We start from the raw sequence: 27,803 nt of genomic DNA on the forward strand, positions 1-27,803 counted from the left end.
CAAAATGGAAGGCTAGTGTTACCTTTAGTTTCTTTTACAGTTTAGTTCTTTAAAATATACTTCACTCAGTAATGGCTATGTTTCTCTGATATTACAAAAAATTATTTAATGTAGACATACATCACTTTGGCCCTATCTCCGTTACCCTATTACCTTATGTTACAAAATGTGGATATTAGATCATGAAGATTTTAGAAGCTACCACTTATCTCACTGCAGTATATTTTAAACAAAGGCAAAGGAACTAAAGAAATAAAAAGCTTCTTGAATATTGAACTTCAGAGTCCATACCTATTAAGTCGTAATGTCATCATTCAGCAACCATGTCAAGAAATCTATCTTATATTTAATCAGACTCCTTATATTTCAACCTTTATTACTCAGGGTGCCAGTGAAACATGTGGCCTTTATCAGAGATAGATTTACTATGAAACTGATGGAGTTTAGTTTCATGGCTCCTCACTTGCATAGATCTTTCTCAAGGCCCTAACAGGGGGTTAGGAGGGTCCCAGCGTTGTGTCACATGGACATATATTTCTGCAAAATTTGCAAAAGTAAGTTATTTTAATTGTACTCTTAAACCACTATCACTTTGTAGTAACATGTACTCTATGTCACACTTCCCCTTGGTAATAGCAGTAGAATTTCATGAGCATTTTTGAGATCCAGCCAAAGGGAAGCAGAGCTGCGTGGAACATAATTTTTTGTGGTTCTCAGTCACTTCTCTATGTACTTCAGTGGTTGCTAGTTACTCCACAGTAGGAATTGTTTTCAGAAATACTCCTACATTCTGCCCATTGGTGACTTACCTGAGGCCATGAAATGAAAATTTAGGGTTAGACATTGTAAAATGATGCATTTTTCCCATTGCACTTGCCGTTGGACCTAAGTGGGAAGTGGGGAAAAACAAGGGATGAAGCATAGGAAGTCAGAAGTGCACCTGTGTGAAATCTTCCCATTTTCAGACCTATAAGCAGAGAATTGGTTCTTGCCAACATCTAGTGAAAGCAGGAATTCTCCTCTATCAGGAATTCTTGGAAATGCAGCATATAAAATTATTAAGGCATTACACAGATTTTTCCTATTTGTTGGAATCACACAATGGAGAATTTATCAGAATATCTGTAGGACACAAACCTGCAGGTACTAAATAAAAATGTGTGTGTGAAGCACATGTTTTTGTGCATCCTACCTTAAATAATAGAAAACAAATTTTAATTGATGGTGCTAGAAGAAAGATTGAATTGTCTCACTATTTTCTCTTTATAAAATAATATCAGAACATTGTCATATGAAGAGAAAAAATGCAGGGAATATAAAAATATGTTAGGGGATTAAAGATAGCGTCATGAGAGGTGAGACAGAAGCCTCTTCCTAAAACCACATATAATATGAAAATATAATTAATACAACTAATCCTGAAAGAGCAACAGGAAAGAGGGCTGCGCCAGACTGCATACCTGGAGAAAAGAATAAACCTTATGGAACAGGGTAACATACCAAAGCCATGGCCTGGAGGGACCCAAGCCCTTCCCCCACCCCAGCTCACAGGCAGGAGGAAGAGAAATGGAGCAGGGAGGGAGTGGAGGCCTGGGACTGCTGAACACCTAGCTCTGGAGATCTGCTGTGGAAACACAAAACTACATTGCATGGTGCTCTGGTGATTACGGGGGTTGGAAAGCTAACACAGGCACAATACCTGGAGAGACTGAGATTCTAGCCACTTATGGAAAACAGGGATCCATATCCAGCTGTTCTGTGACAAAAGAAAGATAGGCAGTATGAGAGTCTTCCGAACAGCAAGAGGGCTGCTAAATGTGCAAGGATTGCTTACTGCTCAGGAGAAAGGACAGGTAGACAAAATTGTTCGGGTGCACTCTGCCCAGTAGGCTGAGAACTTTCACAATCTTCAGGCACTGCAGCCCCCTGGCTGGCTACACAGCTCCAAGGTCCCAAACCATGATACACAGCCTGGTGCGCCTTCCTTCCAGTCAGCCTGCACTTAGCTTGCAAACCGGCAAACCCTGCCCTGGCATCATGCCATTTAGAGGAAAGCCCCACCTAAAGCAGCTAAAAATGTAAAGCACAGAGGTTTATACCTGTGTGCTGGGCCCACTGGTTATGGCAGTGGAGACAGGCATAGCAGCCTGGAAGCAGGAAACAGCTCTTTCCTCCCCCCAGGCACCAACACCACTCCCCTGTGACCCCCGACATTGCTCCAGGGGCTGAGCAGCTCCAGAGAGTAGAGCTACTGGGCACTAGAGGGCACAACATACAAATATGAAATGTTAAAGGAATCTGGTTCAAAGAAAAATCCTACATACAGCAGAAAAAGAGTCAAGTGAAACTGATCTCATCAATCTTCCTGAAAGAGATTTCAAAATAAAAATCATAAACATGCTCCTGGAGGTACAGAAAAATATTCAAGAACTCAGGAATGAATTCCAGTAGGAGATCCAATCATTACGGAACACAGTATCAGAAATTTCCAGATAAGCAAAAGCTGAGAATTTACCTCCCACAAACTGTCTCTACAGTGCGTTTTGGAGGGACTGCTATAAATGGAAGTGTTCCTAAGGTTTAATAGCTGTCATCAGAGGTAATAAAACCACAGTGAAGAAAGTAGAACAGTTAATTACTAAGCAAATGCTAAATTAAATCAACTACCCCCAAAGTCAGTCAAGGGATAGACAAAGAGTACAGAGAATATGATACCTAATATATAAAGAATGGAGGAGGAAGAAAAAGGAGAAAAAAAGAACCTTTAGATTGTGTTTGTAATAGCATACCAAGTGAGTTAAGTTAGACTCTTAGATAGTAAGGAAGTTAACCTTGAACCTTTGGTAACCACAAATCTAAAGCCTACAATGGCAATAAGTACATACCTATTGATAATTTAGATTGTTTTGTAATATCATACCAAGTAAGTTAAGTTAGACTCTTAGATAGTAAGGAAGTTGACCTTGAACCTTTGGTAACCACAAATCTAAAGCCTGCAATAGCAGTAAGTACATACCTATTGATAATCACCCTAAATGTAAATGGTCTAAATGCACCAATCAAAAGACATAGAGTAACTGAATGGATAAAAAAAAGACCCACCTATATGATGACTCCCAGAGACTCACTTCAAACCCAAAGACATACACAAACTAAAAGTGACGGGATGGAAAAAGATATTTCATGCAACTAATAGGGAGACAAAAGCAGGAGTTGCAGTACTTGTATCAGACAAAACAGACTTCAAAACACAGAAAGTAACAAGAGACAAATAAGGACATTACACAATGATAAAGGGGTCAATCCAACAATAAGATACAACCATTATAAATATCTATTCACCCAACACAAGAGCACCTACATATGTGAAACAAATACTAACAGAATTAAAAGGGAAACTAGAATGTAATGTAATGCATTCATTCTAGGAAACTTCAACACTCCCCTCACCCCAAAGGAGAGATCAGCCAGACAGAAAATAAGTAAGAAGACAGTGGCACTGAACAACACATTAGAACAGATGGACCTAACAGACATCTACAGAACTCTATACCCAAAAGCAGCAGAATACACATTCTTCTCAAGTGCACATGGAACATTCTCAAGAATAGATCATATGTTTGGCCACAAAAAGAACCTTGATAAGTTCAAAAAGATTGAAATTGTACCAACCAGTTTCTCAGACCACAAAAGTATGCAACTGGAAATAAATTATGCAAAGAAAATGAAAAATCCCACAAACACATAGAGGCTTCACAACATGCTCCTAAATAACCAATGGATCAATGATTAAAAAAAACAGAGATCAAGCAATATATGGAGACAAATGACAACAAAAATGCAATGATGAAAAACTGTGGAATGCAGCGAAGGCCATGCTAACAGGAAAGTATACTGCAATCCAGGCCTACCTCAGTAAAGAAGAACAATCCCATATGAAGAGTCTAAATTCACAATTAACAAAACTAGAAAAAGAAGAACAAATGAGGCACAAAGTCAGTACAAGGAGGGACATAATATAGATCAGAGCATAAATAAACAAAACCAAGAAGAATAAAACAATAGAAAGGATCAATGAAAGCAGGAGCTGGTTCTTTGAGAAAATAAACAAAATACATAACTCTAGCCAGACTTATCAAGAAAAAAAGAGAGTCTACACACATAAAGAGAATCAGAAATGAGAAAGGAAAAATCAGTATACACAAAAGAAATACAAAGAATTATTAGAGAATACTATGAAAAATTATATGCTAACAAACTGGATAACCTAGAGGAAATGGACAACTTTCTAGAAAAATACAACCTTCCAAGGTTGACCTAGAAAGGAACAGAAAATCTGAAGAGACTAATTACAAACAACGAAATTGAATTGGTAATAAAAAAACTATGTAAAAACAAAACCCCTGAACCAGATGGCTTCACTGCTGAATTTTATCAAACATTTAGTAAAGACCTAATACTCATCCTCCTTAAAGTTTTCCAAAAAGTAGAAGAAGAGGGAATACTTCCAAACTCATTCTATAAGGCCAGCATTACTCTAATACCAAAACCAGGTAAAGACATCACAGAAAAAGAAAATTATTGAACAATATCCCTGATAAACATAGATGCAAAAATATTCAACAAAATATTAGCAAACTGAATTAAAAAATATATCAAAAAAATCATTCACTATGATCAAGTAAGATTTATTCCAGGGATGCAAGGACGGTACAACATTCAAAAAGCCATCAACATCATTCATCACATCAACAAAAAGAAGGACAAAAACCACTTGATCATGTCCATAGATGCTGAAAAAGCATTTGACAAAATTCAACATCCATTCATGATAAAAACTCTCAACAAAATGGGTATGGAGGGCAAGTACCTCAACATAATAAAGGCCATATATGACAAACCCACAGCCAATATCATACTTAACAGCGAGAAGGTGAAAGGGTTTCCTTTAAGATCGGGACCAGAGAAGGATGTCCACTCTCCCCACTTTTATTCAACATAGTTCTGGAGGTCCTAGCCACAGCAATCAGACAACACAAAGAAATAAAAGGCATCCAGATTGGCAAGAAAGGAGTTATACTGTCACTGTTTGCAGATGACATGAATTTGTATATAAAAACCTTAAAGAATCCACCTTAAAACTACTAGAACTAATATCTGAATTCAGCAAAGTTGCAGGATACAAAATTAATCCACAGATATCTGTTGCATTCCTATATACTAATAATGAACTAAAAGAGAAATCAAGAAAACAATCCCATTCACAATTGCATCCAAAAGAATAAAATACCTAGGAATAAACCTTAACCAAGGACATGGAAAACCTATACCCTGAAAACTACAAGACACTCTTAAGAGAAATTAAAGAAGATACCAATAAATGGAAACTCATTCTGTGCTCATGAATAGGAAGAATTAATGTTGTTAACATGGCCATCCAGCCTAAAGCAATCTACAGATTCAATGCAATTTCTATCAAAATGCCAATAACATTCTTCAATGAACTAGAGCAAATCATTCTAAAATTCATATGGAACCACAAAAGATCCAGAATAGCCAAAACAATCCTGAGAAGGAAGAATAAAGTAGGAGGATTATGCTCCCCAACTTCAAACTCTACTACAAAGCAACAGTAATCAAGACAATTTGGTACTGGCACAAGAACAGAGCCACAGACCAATGGGACAGTCTAGAGAGCCCAGATATAAACTGAATCATATACGGTCAATTAATATATGATAAAGGAGCTGTGGACATACAATGGAGAAATAATAGCCTCTTCAACAACTGGTGTTGGCAAAACTGGACAGCTACATGTAAGATAATGAAACTGGGTTATTATCTAATCCCATACACAAAAGTAAACCTGAAATGGATCAAAGACCTGAATGTAAGTCATGAAACCATAAAACTCTTAGAAGGCAACATAGGCAAAAATCTCCTGAATATAAACATGAGCAACTTTTTCCTGAATTCATCTCCTTGAGCAAGGGAAACAAAAGCAAAATTGAACAAATGGGACTACATCAAAGTAAAAAGCTTCTGTAAAGGAAAGGACACTACCAGCAGAACAAAAAAGGCATTCTACAGTAGGGGAGAATATGTTTGTAAACAACATATCTCACAAGGTGTTAACATCCAAAATATATAAAGAACTCATATGCCTCAACACTCAGAAAGCAAATAACCCGATTAAAAAATGGGTGGAGTATATGAAGAGACAATTTTCCAAAGAAGAAATTCAGATGGCCAACAGACACATGAAAAGATGCTCCACATCGCTAATCATCAGAGAAATGCAAATTAAAACCACAATGATATCACCTCACACCAGTAAGGATGGCCACCATCCAAAAGACAAACAACAACAAATGTTGGCGAGGCTGTGGAGAAAGGGGAACCCTCCTACACTGCTGGTGGGAATGTAAATTAGTTCAACCATTGTGGAAAGCAGTATGGAGATTCCTCAAAATGCTCAAAATAGAAATACCATTTGACCCAGGAATTCCACTTCTAGGAATTTACCCTAAGAATGCAGCAGCCCAGTTTGAAAAAGACAGATGCACCCCTATGTTTATCACAGCACTATTTACAATAGCCAAGAAATGGAAGCAACCTAAGTGTCCATCAGTAGATGAATGGATAAAGAAGATGTGGTACATATACAAAATGGAATATTATTCAGCCATAAGAAGAAAACAAATCCTCCCATTTGCAACAACATGGATGGAGCTAGAGGGTATTATGCTCAATGAAATAAGACAGGTGGAGAGAGACAAGTACCGAATGATTTCACTCATATTTGGAGTATAAGAACAAAGAAAAAAAAAACTGAAGGAACAAAACAGCAGCGGACTCAGAGACTCCACGAAGGGACTGGTGGTTATCAAAGGGGAGGGGTGTGGGAGGGCAGGTGGAGAGGGAGGGAGAAGGGGATTGAGAGATATTATGTTTAGTTCACAGGGTTTGAGGGGTCACAGGGAAGACAGTGTAACACAGAGAAGGCAAATAGTGAATCTGTGGCATCTTACTGCACTGATGGACAGTGATGGCAATGGGGTGTGGGGGGGACTTGACAATACGGGTGAATGTAGTAACAACATTGTTTTTTCATGTGAAACCTTCATAAGAGTGTATATCAATAATACCTTAATAAAAAAAGTAAAAATTAAAAAAATGTGTTAGGAATCCAATAAAATTGCTTTTTTGAATTTTTGATGTTTGTGATATTTGTCAGTTTTCAAAACTTTGTAATTTGTTTTTAGCATGTAAATGTAAAGTTTTATCATTCTGCAAAAATATTCTCTTGAGTGCCTGATTTTGTTTTTCTTTTTCTTAAAAGTATCTCCCAAATTATATAAGCTTAAGGTCGCTCAAAGTCAAGTTTTCCTCCCGGTACTATAGGAGAGTTAAAACTTACAACCAATTTAGTTTAAAAATCAAATGAGTGACTAGATTTTTTAATGTACAAAAATAGCATAAAAATTCTTCATATGCTGTAAATGTCACTCATTCCTTTTTTTCTTAAGAGCAATAATCCTAGTTCCTTTAATTTTTCTTTATTATATATATTTGTATTTTTTTATTTCTACATTATATTTTGTATATGCTCCTGGTCTAATAGAACTTTCTGTAATGATAGAAATATTCTATTACCTATGCTGTATATTATGACAGCCACGCTATTGAGACTTGAAATGTGACTGGTGAGACTGAGCAATTAAATATTTATTTTATTTCATTTTAATTAGTTTGCATTCACACTGACATAGCCACACATGGTTAGTAGCTCTCATATTGGAGAACATAGTTTATACCCTTGGTCATGTTTGGGATAATCTCCTCATCTCCATCTATATCTAGTCACTGAATATAGATTTCTATGTCTTTATGCAGTGATGTCCTGTTATTATTAACATAATACATATCATTCAGAAGATTGTGTTTCATTTTTCAATAATTTCTCAAATTAAGTATTATATACCGATGGTGCTGTGGGCATTTTATAGGCAGGTCCTTGTTATTTGTGTTTATTGTTGGCAGATCCTGGAAAGCTTAAAAAGATTTGCAGAAATTTCCCTTTCAAACATGCTTTCAGTATGGTAAAGCACTCAAAGCATGCTTTATCTGGGGTAAAAGATGCAAAGAATCAATAATGCATGCTTCTTGCCTCTAAGTTGTGTTTACTAGAATAAGCTTGACAAAAGTTTGACATATTCAATAAATGGAGACTTTCTTCTTTATCAGAATTTTACAACTATAGCCAGCTATTTCATAATGCTCTGCAAGTTTAGTGTGGATACCTACAGCAGAAGCAGCCATGGCCTGCCCCTGGAAGATGACTGCTTACACCCAAGAGCAATTCCTGGAATGTAACAGGAAGCTGCACGGGACCAGTAGCTGAGCTGGACATTTCTCCAGGCTTCCTGTTGGAGGAATGACTGCTTTTCATTCCTCTTCAGGCACAAAGAAAACTCTGAAAACATACAGAAGAAAATACTCATTTAAAACAAATCATGACTTTCCCCATATATATATGATTCTTTATAGAATAATTTCCAGATAACTATACAACAGGAGTTGGAAACCTCAACACCACCTCAGAAAAATCTAGAGCAGTCTAGACATTGAGGTCCAGTATACTGTAAAATGGCACCAAAATGTAATATTAGTATTGAAATGATTTCTCAATCTTTTAGGCTCACAAAAATTGGTAGAAGACTAAAAATCTGATTCAACACATTTTCCATCGTTATTTCCTTTCTGTTTTCACATCCTTGTTTTTGTCTACTGCTTTCATGTCACTGGATTGAAAGAATACAATGATTTTTCTATCAAATATAGTACTCTGTATGTAATGCTAGACAGAAGAAAACAACTGAAATAGGCTACCATCAACATATTTTCTATTGAGTTCATTGTGTCCTTAAGGCAAGTAGGTGATATGTTTTTTTCAGCTTCCATTTATAAGGAACCATGGTGCTGGACTGCACACGAATGTAGTTTAGTTAAAAACAGAAAGCATCATAAAAACACAAAGTAATAAAAGCATTTTTGGAGGAACAGTTTTACTTAATTTTATTTTTTGATTTTTAGATTCTCAGGGTGTGAGCATTTGCTTAGTTGTGGAGGCAGGATTAGGAATTATGTAGGAATATAATAATCCTTTTCATCAAACTTGTGTATCCATTTAAGACAAACCCTGGATAAAACCCCAAGGCCACCTGCAGGTGAGCAGATACACAGCCGAGGTACATCACACTATGCAATACCACTCCCATATCTACACCACAACACAGAGGAATCTCCAAATAACCAGGGTGAGTGAAAGAAGTCAGGGAAAAAAACACACTTACTATTTCTAATAAACCCATGAATACAATTGTCTTTGTAAATATAATTAAGTAAAGCTTCTATAAGTTTCTGGAAAATGCACTATAATCCATGGTGACAGAAAGTAGAAGAGACTGCCAGGCCTGGGCAAGGTGAGGTGCAGGAGGCATGTGTGAGGGTAGGAAACTTCTGGTGGTCACATGGATGTGACGGGGTGCATGGTTTCACAGGTTTACATATGTCAAAACTTATCACATTATACACATCAAAAAATGCAGTTTATTTCATGTCAATTTTATCAGAGTACAGCTGCTTAAAACTTTTTAACAAATTTAAAATCAGTACTATATGATTTTTGACTATTCAAAAATAAAGCCCTCTATCCAAATAGCTTTCACAGTCTCATAAAGGAGACTAGGTGAGGGCCCAGTAAATGCTGAATAAAATAAATAACGGTCACAGAAACAAATGACCAATTTCCAAATGAGTGATAATTGAAACAGGAAAAAAAACATCACCAATCAGATGGTTTCACCTGCCTATCTCCATGAATGACATTAATCTTCATTGAATGACATTAATCTTCATTCACTTGCTCAAGCAAAATACTTGGGTGTCCTCCTGGGCATATTCACTCCTTGCTCTTTCATACTGTTAGTTACAATTTCTTTTCTTTCCTATACTAGATATATTCTGAATGCATCTAATTTCTGTCTTCTCTTCCCTGACTCATCTCCTGCTTTGGTCAGATCTGCAAGCACTTCCTAGGTGTTCCACATGCTTCTAGTCTCCTTCCCTTCTGAGCCAGCCTCCACAAAACAAAGGGGAGCAGTTATCTGTAGGGCCAAGGAAAGAAGTGCTCCTAAAAGGAGAGAGAGTTTCAGCCGTAGGAGGCCAGGTGAGGAGAGCTGAGGCCTTGGCACAAGAACAGAGCTATTGCTGACCCATGCATGGCCTGGAGGGAAAAACGGGGAAATAAAAACAATACAGACCTCATAGTCCTCTTCCCATCAGCCTCCTGCCCATGCCTCTTATTGGTCACACCCAAATCGAAAGCCAGGGAGGGGAGGTGATATAATCCATAAAGGTTGGCCTTCCAGGGCACAGAACAGGGTAGAAAAGGAAAGCAGTGGATCTAGAGAAGCAAAGAGAATATATTATCACTTCCTTCTAAAACATAAGATTGATCATATTATTCCCTTAAGAAAATAGCTTTATGTGTGTTTGGGGACAGGGGAAGACCTTTGTCCCTTCCTTTAAAATGGCAAGGTAATCCTTTGTTCATCTCACTAACATTTATTTGCAGGAAATTTTATTTACTGAACTAAACAAATGATAGCTGTAATTCCTTATGTGCGAACCATGGGATAGGCACTGTCCTAAACGCTTTATATATATTACCTAATCTAATATTCCCAACAGTTCTGAAACAGATTATGTTACTTCCATTACTGTACTAATAAGGCAGCTTATCTATCTTTACAAGGGTATCACATTATACATGCATAGTCAATAATCTTATGTGAATTCACTAATACTTGTAGGGAGGAAGACAGGAAGCAAAATGAGATTTAAATAACATGGCTGATGGCACTTGCCAGTCCACTCTCAACACTAGTGAAAACCTAGAGTTTATTTTGTACAATCTGATCCTTAAACACACACCAACTCATTTACCTCGTACTTAATGGAAGAAACAAGACAGAAAGAAAACTGGAAATTATGATTTATTAAGAGATGATGTGTTATTTTCCAATATGACTCAGTTATCATTTCAAAGGTAATTTTTATACACCTTATTATCCTCTTACTCAGTGGCTTTAAAACCTAACCCTTTGACAAGATGATTCTACTCTTGAGAATTAGAGCCTAGATTAAAACACAGGCTAGTTACAAAAGCCTGTCTGACTATAAACTCCTTGCTCTTTAGCATTATCAGGTATTGTCTCACCAAATAAAAGGCTAAAAACTGACAACCTTTTATTCTCTCTCTGCAGAATTGGCACTTGGTATTATTTACCTTTTTCTCAGTTTGCTAATACATATTGAGTGTCTGCAACTTGAAAGGCAATGGATATTTTATATATCCTGCCATTGTCTTTTATTAGTATGGTTTTTATGAAAGGGTACACTTATATTTTAATGCCTAGGAAATGTCAAGGTTTCTATTGAACATAAAAAATTTATTTCCCAACTTATAAAACATAAGTCAGAAATTTTATAAATATTTTGAAGACTAGTGGCAATTTGGTTTTCTTATGCTATTGTGTCCTTGTCTAAACATTGTGGATAAATATTTAGTGCTCATAATCTAACACTGTTGGGGATCTAACATGTAAATCCAACATCTTTTTTAGAGCAGAAATTACTTTTTTTTAAAGAGTTTTCAAAATACATTACAAATAATGTATTCTAACTGGGATAATCATATGTTTCTCTTTGAGTTCACACTCCTGCATTAAAAATTTCCTTCTAATTCATAAGGCACATAAATGTATACCATTGTTACTTATATACAAGCTTTAATCTAAGTTGAAAGTCCATGTATTTTCTTATTTGTATCTTGAGGCTGCCTAGGATGTACTTGCAAATCATAAACATTCAGTAAACATCTGTTGAATGAATGAATGAATTTTATAAATGACAGCTATAAAGATTTATTCTGAATTTTCATTAATTCCATTCATAAGTGACCTAGAAAAAACCATGCTGTTTCTATCAAAAGGTGATATAAACTTCCATTATACGGGATGTATTATAATCACTGGCATATATTTAAGCAGAAAACAACAGCAGCGAGGCAATCGGGCAGAAAAGCCCAAAGTGGCCGGATCAGTGGCGTTCTGTTTGGTGTGAATGATGTTTTTAAAGATTTTGGACTCAATATTTAAAGTCAGGTTATTTGACATAAACATTAGGATTTCTGGGTTTTCTGAATTTCTATGGTATGCCAACACGGCCTCCATTCCCAGAGGCACCAGCAGTCGTAGCCTTAGATCCTGAGCTGACTGGAGTCCCCCCTCTGCTGTCCTGCGTCCCCACTGACCACGGGCCAGTTCCCCTGAGCCTGGGGCTGCAGGAAAGGAATAGCTCACTGCATGGTTTGAATGGAATCGGTTTCTAAAATTCTAAGTTCTGGTGTTCTTTCCTCAAATTAGTGTGCCTGAGTTCACAATGCCGCTTCTTCCACTGCATGAAGAAAAGGATGCTCTTGCCCACTACAAATCTAACTGTGGAGTAAAGCCCTGGGGCATAAAACTCAGGGGGCCTGAAACAGAAGGCAGGCCGCCTTAATGATCAGCCAAAGCACCCAGGGCCTCAGGAGTTGCCTGTCTCTCCCGTCTCACACCTGTTTGGGTTCCTGGGGAGGCCTGGCGTTAGAAGTGGGGTCCTCTCATGATGCTTGAAATTCAGATAAATTCTACAATAGGGTGATGAGAATAATGGCAATTTATATTCCACTTTTTGGTTTGTTAATTAATTCATTAAATGTATTGGACAAATGCACGGCTCTTGAGGGAAAGTCTCTTGAGAATGCCACGGACGAGCAGATACGAGAAACGCCCCCAACTCTTTTTTTTGTTGTCGTTGTTTCTTAAAGCTTCACGTATTTATTTGGATTTAAATGTAGCTATTATCAGTCAATATTAATTGTCTTATTTCATATTGGTATCTGGGTCTGATTTTAGCAATACTTTAATAAATAAATAAAAAAATCATAAGGTCTGGTAAAATTAATGTTTTTGTTCTGATTGAAAGTTGTCTCATTTTTGATAATTCTCCTGACCTGAACACCAGAATCCAGTGTGTGTGTACCTACACACTGACTAGAAGAATACCAAGTTATGATTTTAAAACTGCTCATACACAGATAATAGATAATCCGGTAATCATATATATAGTAGAAGAAAAGCCCCATTTTCTTTAAGGTGAATTTGGAGTTTGAGTTGTCTCTGTTCTTCATCACTAATTTCTAGCTTAGTGGGTATTTTTTGAAATGAAATAGTTTTCTTAATTAAGTATACAACGTTCCACTCTGAAAAAAAAAAGGTAATTTACAGTATTAAAATGCTTACAAAGGACAGCCTAAAAATGACAGAAGAGAAAATGAAAAAAATAAAGTGAGTGTACAACTATTTTTAGAAGTCATTGATAACCAGTTTACATAAACTACTAGCAATAATGAAAAAAATCATTGTTCAATGGATTTAAAAAAATTTTTTTGTCTCTATTTTTTTACATTCACTATTGGTTTGAAGTCTTTTCTTTTTGCCCTGAACATCAATGCATCCAGAGGAAACAGTGACTGGCATGTTAGAGTGTGAATAATGCAGCAATCTGGAATTGCCTGTCCTTTCGCCTTACATGAGAGTTAATGAATAAAAATAGAATTCAGAATTTGAGTTCATACTAACTGCTTCAGAAATCTTTGCAAAAAGAACTATTTTTAGTGACCCATGTGGTCTTATGAATCTCTATGGGAATATCAAGCAAACAGTTCCTAAAATTGGTCACAAATTATCTCATATTTATTTAGCTCCATTCTCAACTACAATCACTTTTTTTGAAGATTACCCTAAAATAAAAAGTAATCGGTCCTGCATCTCAATGAACAGCTGCTCTTGGATATGCACAGTCATTTCAAACTCATCATCTTTCTCTCTCTCTGGACCTCCTTATTTTTCTCAAATGAGTTCTATCCTCCGAGTGACTCTAACTTGACAATTTTCCTTTATGCCTTTTTCTCCATCTTCCCCAAATCTAATAATAAGAAACCAACAATTATTTTTTCTTGTCATTGATACCTCATTTTAATTCCCATTGTCATTATCTTGGTCTCAGAACTCATTACTTCACAGCAAGACTATTTTAATAATTTCTTAGCTGATCTTTCTTGATTTTGTCTCTGGCCTCTCCAATATTGTTCATATACCATGGCTTTCTTTACTTGGTTCATTTTTCCTACTCAAAATGCTTCAAGATTTCTCCATAACCAACAAAATAAAAACTCCCTAGTCTATCATCTAAGACCGTTTTCTTCTGACTCCAATTTATTAATCTAACCTCATTGACTCACTCAACAGACATTTTTTTAGAGTTGCTCTGTGCCAGGAGCTATGCTGGGAACTTGGCATATAAAGTAGAGTAAGGTAAGATCCTTGGAACTTATTCTCAGGAAGAGGACATTAGCCAGCAATGCTCTCCATGACCCCTCCACAATTCTGAGTGTTTATTTTTTCATTCAGTGACTAATTCACTTCTCATTTCCTCCATGGAAACTCTTAACTATCTCCGTCCATTTTAGTTTCTTCCTCTTCTGAACTTCTATCTCATGGTATTTATTTATGATAATCTAGCCAACTTGTTCTTTTCTTCCCACAGCTTTCCTGAAAGAAAACTGACATATAACATTATGTAAGTTTAAGGTGTACGATGTGATGATCTTATATATTGCAAAATGATTCAATAAGGTTGATAGTGAAGACATGCATTCCTTCACATAATTAGAGTTTTGTACCTGTGTGGTGAGAATATGTAAGATCTATTTTCTTAGCAGCTTTCGAGTAAATTAATACATTGTTAACTCTAGTCATCATGTTGAATATTAGATACTCCAAATTTATTCATCTTATAACTGGAAATCTCCTCATTTCCCTCACGGTCCCCCAGCTCTGGCAACCACCGTTCTATTCTCTGTTTACATGAGTTTGGCTTTTTGTTCTTAGCTTTCAAATGCAAGTGCCATTATGCAGTAGTTGTCTTTCTCTGGCTCACTTAATTCACTTAGCGTAATGCCTTCAAGTTCCATCCATGTTGTTGCAAATGGCAGGATTTCATTTTTCTCGTGACTGAATAATGTTCCATTTTATATATTTATATATATATATATATATATATATATATATATATATATATATATATATATATATATACCACATCTTCTTTATCCATCCACCCACTGATGGACACCCAGGTTTTTTCCATATATTGGTGTCTCACCTGAGGGTTTCAGCCCTGTACAAGTTCGCTATGGGTTCAGTGAGACTGAAAAATGACAAAAGAATGTTGTGGGTGAAAAGGGGCTCCCACTAAGCTGTTTTATTCTAATAGGGGCAGGTCAAGCCAAAGAATCCCATCTGCTTCTGCCCCAGCAAGCCCGTCTCAGTCTCTGCTCTTCACTCTAGGCTCTGCCCCAGACGCTGCTCTCTGCTCCCCCGTCTCTGCTCTCTTTTCTAGGTTCTGTTCTCCGGCTTCCCTCTGCTCCGCTCCAGGCTCTGCTCAGCTCTGCAGGCTCTCAGCGTCTGCTTCGGCCTCACCTCTAGCACTGGGCTCTTTCCATAGCAACACAGGCAATAATGGCTTATCGCCAATGGGTATACAAGTATGTGCCTGCACAGTAGGCTAAGTATTACATCATTGCAGGTATACAATGGGTTTCAGGTGAGGATCCTGGCCGTGGAACTTCCATTTTCCCCATAGTTGGCTACTGTGAATAATGCTGCAATGCACATGGTGGTGCAGATATCTCTTCAAGGTGGTGATTTCATTTCCTTCAGATATATACCCAGAACTGTTGGCCATTTATGTATCTTGTCTGGAAAAAAGTCTATTCAGGGTCCTATGCCCACTTTTTATTTAGGTTATTTGTTTTTTTATTACTGAGTGATATGATTTCCTTATATATTTTGAATATTAACTCCTTATCTGATAAATGCTTTGCAAACATTTCTTCCATTCCACAGGTTGCTTCTTCACTCTGCTGAGTTTTTTCTTTTTTAAAAGAAGCTGTGCAGAAGCTTTTCAGTTTGATGCAGACCCACTGTCTATTCTGCTTTGCTGCTTGTACTTTTGGTGTCATATTCAAAACATTGAATGTGACATGGTGCCACACTGTCTACTTCTACAAAAGGAATTCAAAAAAAAACAATGAACAAGACTGAGGTCTGCAAATCTGGCCCTGGAGGTAAGGATGGGAGTGTCACCTGGTCCCTGGATGTGGGGGACTGCTCTCTGTAGCTGGAGGGGCTAGCCAAGAGGACAGGGCCCTTGGATTCCCTGAGGCACAGATGGGACCCTCTGCCGCCATCCCTGTGCCTGCAGGCCTGCTCATAGGCTGGGAGGGGCGGGAACTGAGCGTAGAGCGCTCCAGGTTCTACGGGAGCGCAGACAAGAGTGCCTCCCAGTTGTTCTCGGGGCCAGCAGGACGGCTCATGGACTGTGGCCGGGAGGGGCTTGAGCCAAGTGTAGGACCCTTTCAGAGCTCTGGGGGTGCAGCCAGGAGTATCTCCTGCAGGGTCCCTATGCCAGCAGGGCTTTTCACAGACCATGGTTGGGATGGGAGCCCAGCTACAGGCCCTTTCAGACTCTACAGGCTGTTTGGCCGACTTACCTCCAGGGGCTCCCAGATCATGGCCGGGAGTGGCTGTGGGCCATTTCAAGCTGCACAGTGGGACCAGGTTCTGTATGCCTATTACCCAATGCATGGGTGGGCAGGACTGCTCCCATGTCCCTTGTGTATGGTGCTGGTGACAGGACAAGCCGAAAAGGGTGGTAGCTGAGTAGTACTCAGGAATACAAAGCTGTTTCCTTTTCCATGGCTGGGACCAGGGTTGGCAAGTCAGCCACCTGGCTGTGGGCTTGCCTTCTCAGAACAGCTCTCCTAAGTCTTGGGCTGAGCCAGAGTTTCACAATCTCCTGCCTGAACTCCAAAGCTCTCACAAAGGTACTTTTGTCCATAGACGGATGCCAAATTATTGTTGCTGTGCTTGGGATACAAGCTAGGGATGTCTTATTTGGCTATCTTGCTGATGTCACTCCTTGATAAAATAACCTAGAGGACTTGTTCTTAACCAGAGGCAATTTTTCTCCCATGGGACATTTAGCAATGTCTAGAAACATTTTTAGTAGTAGTCTGAAAGATGGGTGGTACTGGCTTCTAATGGCTAGAGGCAAGGGATGCTAAACATTCTAAAATGCACGGACATCCCCCACAATAAAGAATTATCTGGTCACAAATATCCATATTGCTGAGATTGAGAAACGTTGATCTGGGTAATTGTTTATCGTGCATATAAGTTTTTTTCCCCAATAATGCCACATACCTTATTGAAATAGAAGTCATTTACTTTTCTATTTATTTTTCCTGACTTTTGAAAAACAGTGTAGTGGGTTAAATGTTGGTTCCCCCTACCCAAAATAGATCAAATCCCTGGAATATGTGACTGTTGCCCTATTGGAAAAAGAGTCTTTGCAGATGTCATTAAAAGTCTTGAGATAAGATCACTTTGGATTATCCAGATGAGCTTGAAATCCAATGAGAAGCGTCCTTATAATAGAGACACGGAGGAGAAACACACAGAGGAGAGACACACACACAGAGGAGGAAATGTGAATACAGAAGCAGAGACTGGAGTGCTGAGGTCACAGCCACACGCACAGAGGAGAACTGATGGGAAGGTGGAGGCAGAAATTGGAGTGATGTGGCCACAAGCCAAGGAATCCAAGGAAGGCCACAGCCACCAGAGTGTGAAGGCAAGGAAGGAGGCTCCCCTAGAGCCTCAAGAGGGAGTGCAGCCTGCCTGCACCTTGATTTAGGACTTCTAGCTTTTAGAACTGTCATAAAGTAAATTTCTGTTGTTTAAAGTCATCAAGTGTGTGCTAATTTGTTATAGCAGTCTCTGGAAACATACATACAGTAAGTACAATGCCTCACCCATATTAGGTACTTAATAGATATTTCATATTTATGAAGGAAATTGTTTTGCTTCATTGTAGAAATTCAGTTATGTCTCCTTACAAAATCTAATCAAATGCATGTTCTTGTACCTGCATATGACTTCCCTCAATGCTACAGTGTGTCATTCAGCTACTAGACATATTAGCAAGTGAGTTAATAGAATACTACCCATGGGAGGCCACATGATGCAATCATCAAGGTGTTAGATGTACATTTGTTCATGTGTGTACTCATTGATTTATTTCAAATGCACTCCATATAGATGTCTTCTACTGAACCTGTTAGCTATAAGATGTAATGCTGTAACTTAGAAGCTAGCTGTGGTTAATGTAGTTTGTAGCAACATCAACTTTAATCTCTAGATGGCACTATGTTATAAGAAATCAACCTAAGATCTGATACGATTTCATATAACTGTTTCTGGAAATGAAGAATATTTTCCTGCTAAAATCTCCGAAGAAATTATGGACACTACTATGAATGGTCTATTTTACTAAATATGGGTAGGCTTCTAATGTTCATATTACTATGTGATAAGGAAAGATAACAGAGGGATTGAATTCTGAAATGTGCTGACCAACAGTAAAGAATATATCAGAAAAGTTAATTTTCAACAAGCTTCTGGATCATTCTGCATACATTCATGAGCAAATGTATACACAATGAATGAGATAGCTCCAATTTCTGGTATTAGAAAGTCCACATAACCTGGGACTTTATCTTTGATAGTTACAAGGGAAGATTAATAACCTACTCTTCATTTCAGCTCAAAATATAAACAAGATGACATATTTATCCTTAATCCTCATTACTGAAATTCCAAAGTCAGTCTCAGATGAGGTGAGATAATGTTACTTGTATCATCTTTTCCTTAATTCTCTTTTTTACATCCTTTGCCTTTCTTTTGAAGAACATTTTTTGTCTGGAGCCTCCAGTGATTTCTAGGAATTTAAAAAATTCTATGATCCTGAGGGCTTTTGTAATTAGATTTTTCTCTATTTGCATATATGGTAAACTCATTTAAACCAATGAAATAATCTCTCATCATTGTCTTCTCCACTTCCAAAGCATCTTGAACCACTGCTATGGTACATTTTCATTTATTATTCTGTGTTTTAATTATTTGCATACAGATCTTACCTTTGCAAAATTATACACTCCTGGGGAAGGCATCCTGACTTATTTACTTTTATGCAAAATGGTATGTGCTTAGAAACAAATAATAAAAACAGATTTGGTAGTGCACAATGTGATTCAATTCAAAGAAAAAATTGTTTATTTGTGAGTTGTTTCTTTTTTCAGCCTTTTTCCTTCTTTAAAAACATCTGAATGTCTTTGATCTGAAATACACAGTGTGACTGCCAAGTAAAAACAGGTATAGTTTCTTCATCAGTTCAATGATTTGGGGGGGATTAAATTATTAAATAAAATTTTGGGACATTCAATGCAGTTTATTTGAATTTCTTCATTTTCTTCACACAAATGAAAAACCAATCTACCATCACCCCTACCAATTCTAACCCTCAACTTTCCTCTTTCTTCAGATTTCCATTCATCTGCCCATTCTTACAAACACAGTTCTTCCATTGTAGAGAGATGTTGCCTTTTTTTGTTCCTAAAGCACATTGCCCTTCCCATACTACAGCACACATATTGGACTTTCATTGCTTATTACTTTGTCTATATCTTTTATAATTCTTTAAACTTCAAAACGATGAGAACCATGTATACCTTACTTACCTTTGTATACCCAGCACTTGGCACAGAGCCTGCTATATTGTGACCACACAGTGTCTACTGTGTGAATAACAGTGGAATGAATGATTTAGGATGAAGGGGAAACACTTATACCATTTACCTTCCCAGTAGCTGGGATACTTATTATGTGTCAATCACTATGCTAAATACAAGAGGTGGAGCAGCGAGCAGGACAGACAAATCCCCCTGCCTTCACAGAGCTCCCATTTTAGTGCGTGAAGGCAGGCAAGTCAACAAATAAATACATAAGTCAACAAGTGAATACAAAATAAGACATATATGAAAAAATCTAAACATACTAATAAATTAGTTTATAACATATAAAAATGAGGCAGGTAAATGTGATAGTGCTCAAGGTAATTCCAGAAAGGCCTTTCTGAGGAGATACAATTGAGGTGAAGTGGTGGTAGGGAGATCTGTGTTTTGTGGCACAACATTTCCTTTGGAGAACAGTCAATGCAGAAGACATGAAGCAGACATTTCCTGGGCATGTTCCAAACACGAATGAGATGGAGTGAGTGAACGAGAGAAGCAGAGTGTGTTTGGAGCAGAAACCTGGCGTCAGATAATAAAGGACCTTGGAAAGCCTGACAAGGACTTCAGATTTAAAATGGGATGTCTTTGGACTGGGGTGGTGGCGGTGGGTGGGCAGCAGGAAGTGGTCAGCTCTGGTTTATATTTGTGTTAGAGATGTCAGAATTTGCTGAGAGAATACATATGAAGTATGAGGGGAAGGGAGCCATTAAGGATGACAACAGGGTTTTTGGCTGGAACGACTAGAGAAATGGAGCTGCCATTTACTGAGATCAATAAAAAGTAGAAGATAGAAGGCAGATGAGAAGACAGGGAAACTTTTGCCTTTAAGTAGAACAAGTATATATGTTAATGAAATGATCTCAGGTGGTGAACAGTTCAATATATAGAAGAGAGAGGAAATGATCCCAGAAGTGTTCCTTGATTGGGCAAGAAGGGTTGAGATACTGTACAAGCAAAGTAGTTGCCTTAGATAATTCACCCCATATGCAGGGAGTACAAGGTGTAAAGGCACAGATGCAGACAGACTCGTAGCGATGGTGGGTTTGAAGCTGATGGCCCTTGGAAGCTCTCTTATGAGTGCTTCTATTTTTCCCATAAAATAAGAAACAAGATAATCAGTGGAGAGCATGGATATTAGAGGTTAGAGGAGGGAGGAAAAGGTGCAGAATGTAAGTTTTTAATATGAGATGAATAATGTATAATATGTGACACTATTTCAAATGGCTAAAAAAATCAATAACAGCATAGTCATCATGTGGTTTTATTCCAAATTCCCTATTTTCAAATTAACAGACTATAACGGAACAACTAATAGTTTACGAAGAAAGTTGTCATGGTTTGATATGTAACTTCAGTTGAAACAGGATGCTTTAAATGTAATAGTAAATGCTCAATAAATTGTCAGCGACTGCAAATACATAGAACAGCATTGGAATGTGGTAGATTGAGATTGGCTCTGTCTTTTTTCTAAGTACCTGTGCTATGTTGAATGAGTTGATTAGTTTGACCACCTATAAAAGGGGTTATAAGAAACAGACATAGTGGAGATTCTTCATGTCTGGCTTTGAAGACAAAGGAAGCCACATGGCTTGGAATGTGTGTGACCTCTTGGAGCAGAGAGTGGCCCTGAGTGGCTTCTAGGAGCTGAAAGCAACCCTTGGTTGACAGCCTGCAAGGAAATGTGGACCTCAGTTCTATAATCATGAGAACTTGAATTCTTTGAGAATCCTCAGTGAGGTTTGGAAGTGGGTATTTCCCTCAAAGTTTCCAGATGAGAATTCAAGAAGACCCTGAGCAGAAAACTCAGCCATACCTTACCCAGATTTTTGACCTACAGAACTCTGAGCTAATGAGTAATTGTTTTAAGCAATTAATTATCAAACAATGGCACTTTTCTTTGTAAAGCACTAATTTTCAGTCAGATCTTATTAACTTTAGAATAGAGGACTGATATAGGAGAAAAGACTCAAACGAGTTGTCTGGGAAGCCAAACCCATCTAGAAGGAGGCACGTGTGATGGACACAGGAGGGATCACTGCGCTGTAGAGCTGGGGGATATAGGGGTAAAGATCGAAGGTCTTTATTAAATTCAGATTCTAGGGTTTCTTGGTGTAGAAACTAAGGATGAAACTAAAGAGCAATCTTTCAGTGGAGGGAGGGTATTCAGTGGTGGACAGAGCTAAAAGCCAACTTCTATTTGATTCTGTCTTACACAGGCTTTACCCTTAATAGACTTTTATTCTAATTTGACTCTACTATCCAGTCACCTAGGTTCAAAGTAATAGCATTATGTTTGAGTCAGGGCTTCTGGAAGTCATCAAGTCTAGCTGATAATTTTCTCAGCATTTCTCTTACCTCTCCATTTCCTTGGCTAGCCTCTCATCCCAGCACTCCATCCTCTGGTAACTGGTTTATATTACAGAACTTTACTTGGACATCCTATGTCCATTTCTATGCATTACCGCCAGACTCATCTCACTTGAACCTGTCTTTCTTCACACCACCTTCTTGTTCATAATTTCTCTCCGTAAGATTCTGTCTCTCCAAGACTTTTGCACTGTCATGGTCTTTTGGCCTCCCTTGCATTATGCACGAGGAAACTAAAGCCGGAGAGCTATGCTTCCTTCACTCAGTGTCCGAGCAACAGGGGACAGAGGGGGGCCTAGAATGAGATCTGACTTAGTTGGATGCTGTCTCCTTTACACTATCATGCTTCTCAGAATGGCTTCAGGGTTTTCACCTTAACTGCAATCTTATCTCTCTACCTTTACCCTCTTTACTCCTCATGAATCATCTGCTCTGGACAAACCCATTTTCCCACTGTTCTGTGAATATATGGATCACCTTATTCCACTTGGCAGATGCCCTCTGTTCTCTGCCTTTCATAATGCTTGTGTTTGTGCTGGCTGGTCACTCCATCTCACAGATTCCATCTTTCTGTGAACTCTGTCAGCATCCCCTGTTTGTGTCACTCATGAACACATGAAGCTTACAAACCACCTTATTTGGTTGTAGATATTTCACGAGTGGCTCTCTTATCTTGATAAGACTATATATTCTCAGATGGTGCCTGTGGTTTCCACTTCATTTGTAGCCAGCTCCAGGCGTTGTTGCATAAATAAACAGTATACCAAATTAAATTAGGCTTTGTGTTCTTCTGCACTGTTTATATTTTAAATTAGCTAACATTTATTTATTGAGGGCTTATTAGGTATTAGGCAGGGGGATAAAAGGGGAGATAGGCTAAATCTCTGTCCTCAAATGAGCTCACATTCTAATGGGGAATTCAGGCAACTAAATTGCTGTTAAGTAATATGATAAGTATGTTTGCAGTGAGTTTTGGGGTTACACTATTCTCACTACTATCCAATGATTAGAGAAGATGGGCCCTTGTGGTTGGTTTTGAGCTTGGCATGGTTTTTCTCCTATGAGACTGTTGGTTCATACAGGAATTTTATCATGATACATGTTACATTAGTTCCATGCTCTAGCTGGTTGAACAGACTCAGATTCAGCAAAAAACACTGCAGCAAAGCCACATTTTAAAGGACTTTGCTCTAGCATGGATCCAATTATTCTGGGTAAATAACCTAACTGATTAGGTGTCCTATTGTATTTTCATTTGAAAAGTGCTCTGATCCAGAGCCAGTTAATTAAAAATCTATTTTCAACCTGGTTTTTTTTTCATTTCAAACAAATATGCCCTTACCTTATTGTGAACGATTTAGAATTTAGAATATTGGCCCTTAGAAACAGGTTGTACTTAATTACAATAAATTCTGTTGCTTTGACAGTAGCTACAAAAGCAAACAAATCTTTTCCACGTAATGCTTTCTACAATGGCAAAAAAGAGAAAGACTGAGAAGTCCAGTTGACAAACTGCAATTGGTCTGCACTAGGGTACTTGAGTACATCATTCAGTATCACTGAAATGTGAGGGAGCTTTGTTAGGATTTAAAAATTGAGGACTTGGATTCCTACCCAGTTGCAATAACACAGGGTAGCATTGTTAGTTCTGATTCAAGTGCGACTGATCAAAAGGTTATTGAATATTCCTTGTCTCTCTGCCAGCTCTGAATGTCCTCTCCCTGACTGGAATATTTGGATCCTGTTGTTGTTCATTAATGCTTATCTTACATTCCATTCACTATCATTATCTACCTTTCTCAGTAATTAGCTAATTATATTTCAAGATAATTAGTTTAATGAAAGTGTGGGAAGTATGCAGTAAGAATCTAAGTGATATTGTCATGACCTCTACATGTAGATTGAATTAAAAATAAGGAACCAAAAAAATTAAAAAGGAACATGTTTTTACAATATTATATGTGTTCAAACGATAGTGTGTTTTACTGAAATACTTCAAGTAAGTGCTAGTTTCCTTTTGGGTCCCATTGCTCCTTGCGGGTATAAAATGGTAAGTTGGGCATTAGAAATGTGGAGAAATTCTTTCAAGCTACTGGGGCAGCTCTTTGGTCCCTGCAGATGTGATGCTTGTTGCGGCCTATCCTGTTTATGGATTTCTCCGATACTAAAGAAATATAGAGAAATTTCTAGAAATGAAGTGAAATAATATTAGATTAGTGAAGTACCTCTATTAATAGATGGAATATAGCCATACTTGTAGTTCTCCATTATAAGAAAAGAGCACATGATTAAGTTGAAGTGCTTATATATTATCTAGTTATATATTAAACCTAAATGTGTATATATTATCTAGTGACTTATGCATTTATGTATGCATGTATTTATTTATACCAATGTATGTATGTATGTATGCATGTCTTCATTGAACATGACCCTTTATTCATTGCTGTGGAAGAACAAAGAAGGATACTGACGATGCTTTCTATCTTGAAAAAGGTTCTTATCCCCTTAGACAGCAAATGAGAATGTGCCTCAGTCCTCCAACTGCAGGAGCATAACTGACCAAGAACCTCTGCAGGGATCTAGTCCATCGCTACCACCATGTTTGCTCTGAGCCTATGCTTGCTAGAGACAGTTTCCAGCTGGTAGCTGAACACAGCTGAGACAATAAGGTCTATTCTTGGGAGACTGGGACTCTATGCTAGTTACCTCTGGCCCAACGACTCTCCCTGAGAATTGCTGGACTTCCCTCAGACAGCATGGCACTGTAAGATGTTTCCACCCTGCCTTTCTTCTCATTCTTCTTCTCTCAGGATCAGGCTTGTATATTGGATGGTTCTCCCAGGCTTCCCTAGCTTGCTCTCTATTTTCTTTCACAAGCATTTCCCCAGTAAAAGCCTCTGTATGTTTAATCTCACCTTGCTATCTTATTCTTGGAGGACCCTGCCAAATACACTAATGATGAACTATACTTAGGGAAAATTAAAAACATTATTAGGAAGTACAAAATAACAGGCAACAAACAATACAGTTAAAGAGGTCACAATAAGTGACATAAAGTGATTCAGAATAGGTAAAGAGGGGCTGAAACAGAAATTAGGATGCATAATATGGTAAAGCATTCTAATGGAGTTGTATACAGAAGAACTGAAGATTTGAAGTTTTTGAAGACTGAAATTTGAAAGGTTTATTGACTTTGGATTTAGAAGGCCTTGAATATCATGCTGGAGAATTTGGCTTATCTCTTTCCTCTCTATTCCCTCTCCTGAAAATGTGACAACAAAGGGTCTTCAAAGTTTTGAGAATGCTGGGCACCAGCCGGTGCTTTCTATTTCAGATCTTAGTGTAGAGGCATGACTAATATCTGGTGGAGTTCAGTAGTCAACGCCCAAGAGCAAAGCCACGGAGAGGAGCCATAATATGAGGCTGGGATTTGGGATTCTAACACCTTGGTAGTTTCCTATTGAGCTGAAGTACACACATATGTGCAACAAAGACTGCTTTTGAGACTCGTGTCTTTGTTCTATACCAAGAACAGGCTAATTGGCTAGTTTCTCTTCCTTCTAGTAACTGTGCTACAATTAGCAGTGTATGGGCCAGAGCTGAAAGATTTTGTTTGGCAACCCAGTGCACATTTTGTTTGGCAATGATAGTGCTTTAAAAAAATCAGAAAAATCTGGATTTAAGACTATTTTTGAATAATCCATTTATTTGGCTGGATTTTCATTCCTGTACAACTACAGAGTTGGAGTTGAGTAGCAACTTTTCCATTTAGATGGGGTAAGGATTGTTCAGGGAGGCCACAGCATCCATTCTACTTTATAATCTAACATCTGGTCCATGCTGTTCAATGATGCCCCTGTCTAGTGTTTGTAGCCTTTTCGTATGTGACTGCACCCACATTTAAACCTTACTTTCTATATCTGGCCACACTAATGTTGAAGACTTATAACCAGCCTGGCCACATGGCCATTGTGTGTTTGCTCTGGGGCAACAGCTTTGTGTATGTGAACAGCTGACATGCTTTGGATCCCAGGGAACTTTGCTGTGAGATTCTTGTCTGAGCAAGACATAGAAAGGGTTCCATTTTCTACTCAGCACCAAGAGGATTCAGTTGGCAATGGTGGCAAACTGAGCTTGAATGAATTAGCATTGAGACCAATGGTTGCAGAGTCTTGGTTGGAGGGTTAACATAAGTCCTGTCCTCTGTGGGTGATGAGAAAGATAAGGGCTTATCTGAAGACATGTATAATGGGAAGTACTCCACAATTTATCATTATGTTACAGGAGGCTTCATCTCGGTCGTGTCAGTACTTGTATAATCTTCCCTCAAAGGTCCACAAGCATTTATTGAAAGGCCATGGGAGCCATTCACTCTGTGTCCAAGACCACAGGCTTACATTGGACTTCCCTGGTCATTGCTCTTTATGGCCCCATAGATTAGGAATAAGCAAACTTTTTCAGTAAAGTGCCAGATAATAAATATTTCTAGTTTTGTGGGCCAATCATGTTTGTCACACTACTCAAATTTGCCGCTGTAGTGTGAAAAGCAGCCATGGGCATTATGTAAACAAAAGGGCATGACTGTGTTACAATAAAACTTTATGTAGAAAAATAGGTAGTAGGTAGGATTTGGCCAGCCAGTGTAGTTCACTGACCTCGTCATAGGGCATAAAGAAAGGGAAACACTTATCACAGCCTTCCAAGCCACAGCTAAATTCTCTAAGGATTTAGGGAAGTGTCAGAACTTCAACCATGTATTCCATATCTTTTTCCTCTCTAGTTAAAATGTAAACATCCCTCTATTTCTGTAATCTGCTTCCCAGAAAACTCTGCTTTTTCTCCCTAACCCTCTCATGGAACAATGCACCAATTTTGTCCTTCCTGAGCCTCCACAGTTTTCGGTATTAACAAAAGACAGGTTCTCCCCCCCACCCCCCGAGCACACCACCTCTTTGCTGTGTGCAAGTGAGTGAGACACCCACAAAGTGGTCTCTCGGTTCACTGGCCCTTTCACAGTCCAAGAACTCAACTCTGCTTCAGCTACCCTCCCCTCTTGGTCTTCTGCACCACATCTGCTGACATTTCTATGCCCCCAATTTCCAAATTTGTATCTGCAGTCCTGACAAGACTTGCAGTTGATACGTATTTCTACCACACCGGATATCCATTTACCTGACAAACAACTCGAACTGAATTTTGCCAAAGCTGAATTCATTAGTTCACTCCTTAACCTCTTCCTTCTTTGTCTTCCGTCTGCAGAAAATGACCCCACTTTATCCTCAGTTGCTTCAGTCTGCAGCCTATATTCTTTTACTTATTTCCCACATCCAAGCCATTAAAACCTCCCCACACGCCGCTTTCCATTGTTACCCTTCAGGCTCCTCTTACCTTCTGGAATGGCAGAATTCTCCTGGGATCACTGGAATGACTACCAAAAACCTCATCTCCTGACTGTCTACACATATTAGCCAAAATCAACTTTTAAAGCATAAAGCAGGTCACGCCTCACCTTTAATCTTCTGACTTAAACAAACAAAAAAAGAGCAAACTCCATACCTTTTCCTATTAA

General features: G+C 38.2%; 1 long non-coding RNA gene across 4 annotated transcripts in view; it reads right to left on the reverse strand.

The window, feature by feature from the left end:
* Positions 1-7,767: 7,767 nt before the first annotated feature.
* Positions 7,768-27,803, reverse strand: part of LOC118973652 (uncharacterized) — a 225,241-nt gene continuing 205,205 nt past the window's right edge. For all 4 annotated transcript variants that reach the window (XR_012121018.1, XR_012121017.1, XR_012121019.1 and 1 more), the window contains exons 8-9: positions 10,326-10,468; positions 7,768-8,476 (exon numbers count right to left, since the gene is read on the reverse strand). This is a non-coding gene — a long non-coding RNA (uncharacterized lncRNA). The remainder of the gene's footprint in view (positions 8,477-10,325; positions 10,469-27,803) is intronic.

This window comes from Manis javanica, chromosome 9 (assembly GCF_040802235.1).
Source record: "Manis javanica isolate MJ-LG chromosome 9, MJ_LKY, whole genome shotgun sequence".
NCBI lineage: Eukaryota > Metazoa > Chordata > Mammalia > Pholidota > Manidae > Manis > Manis javanica.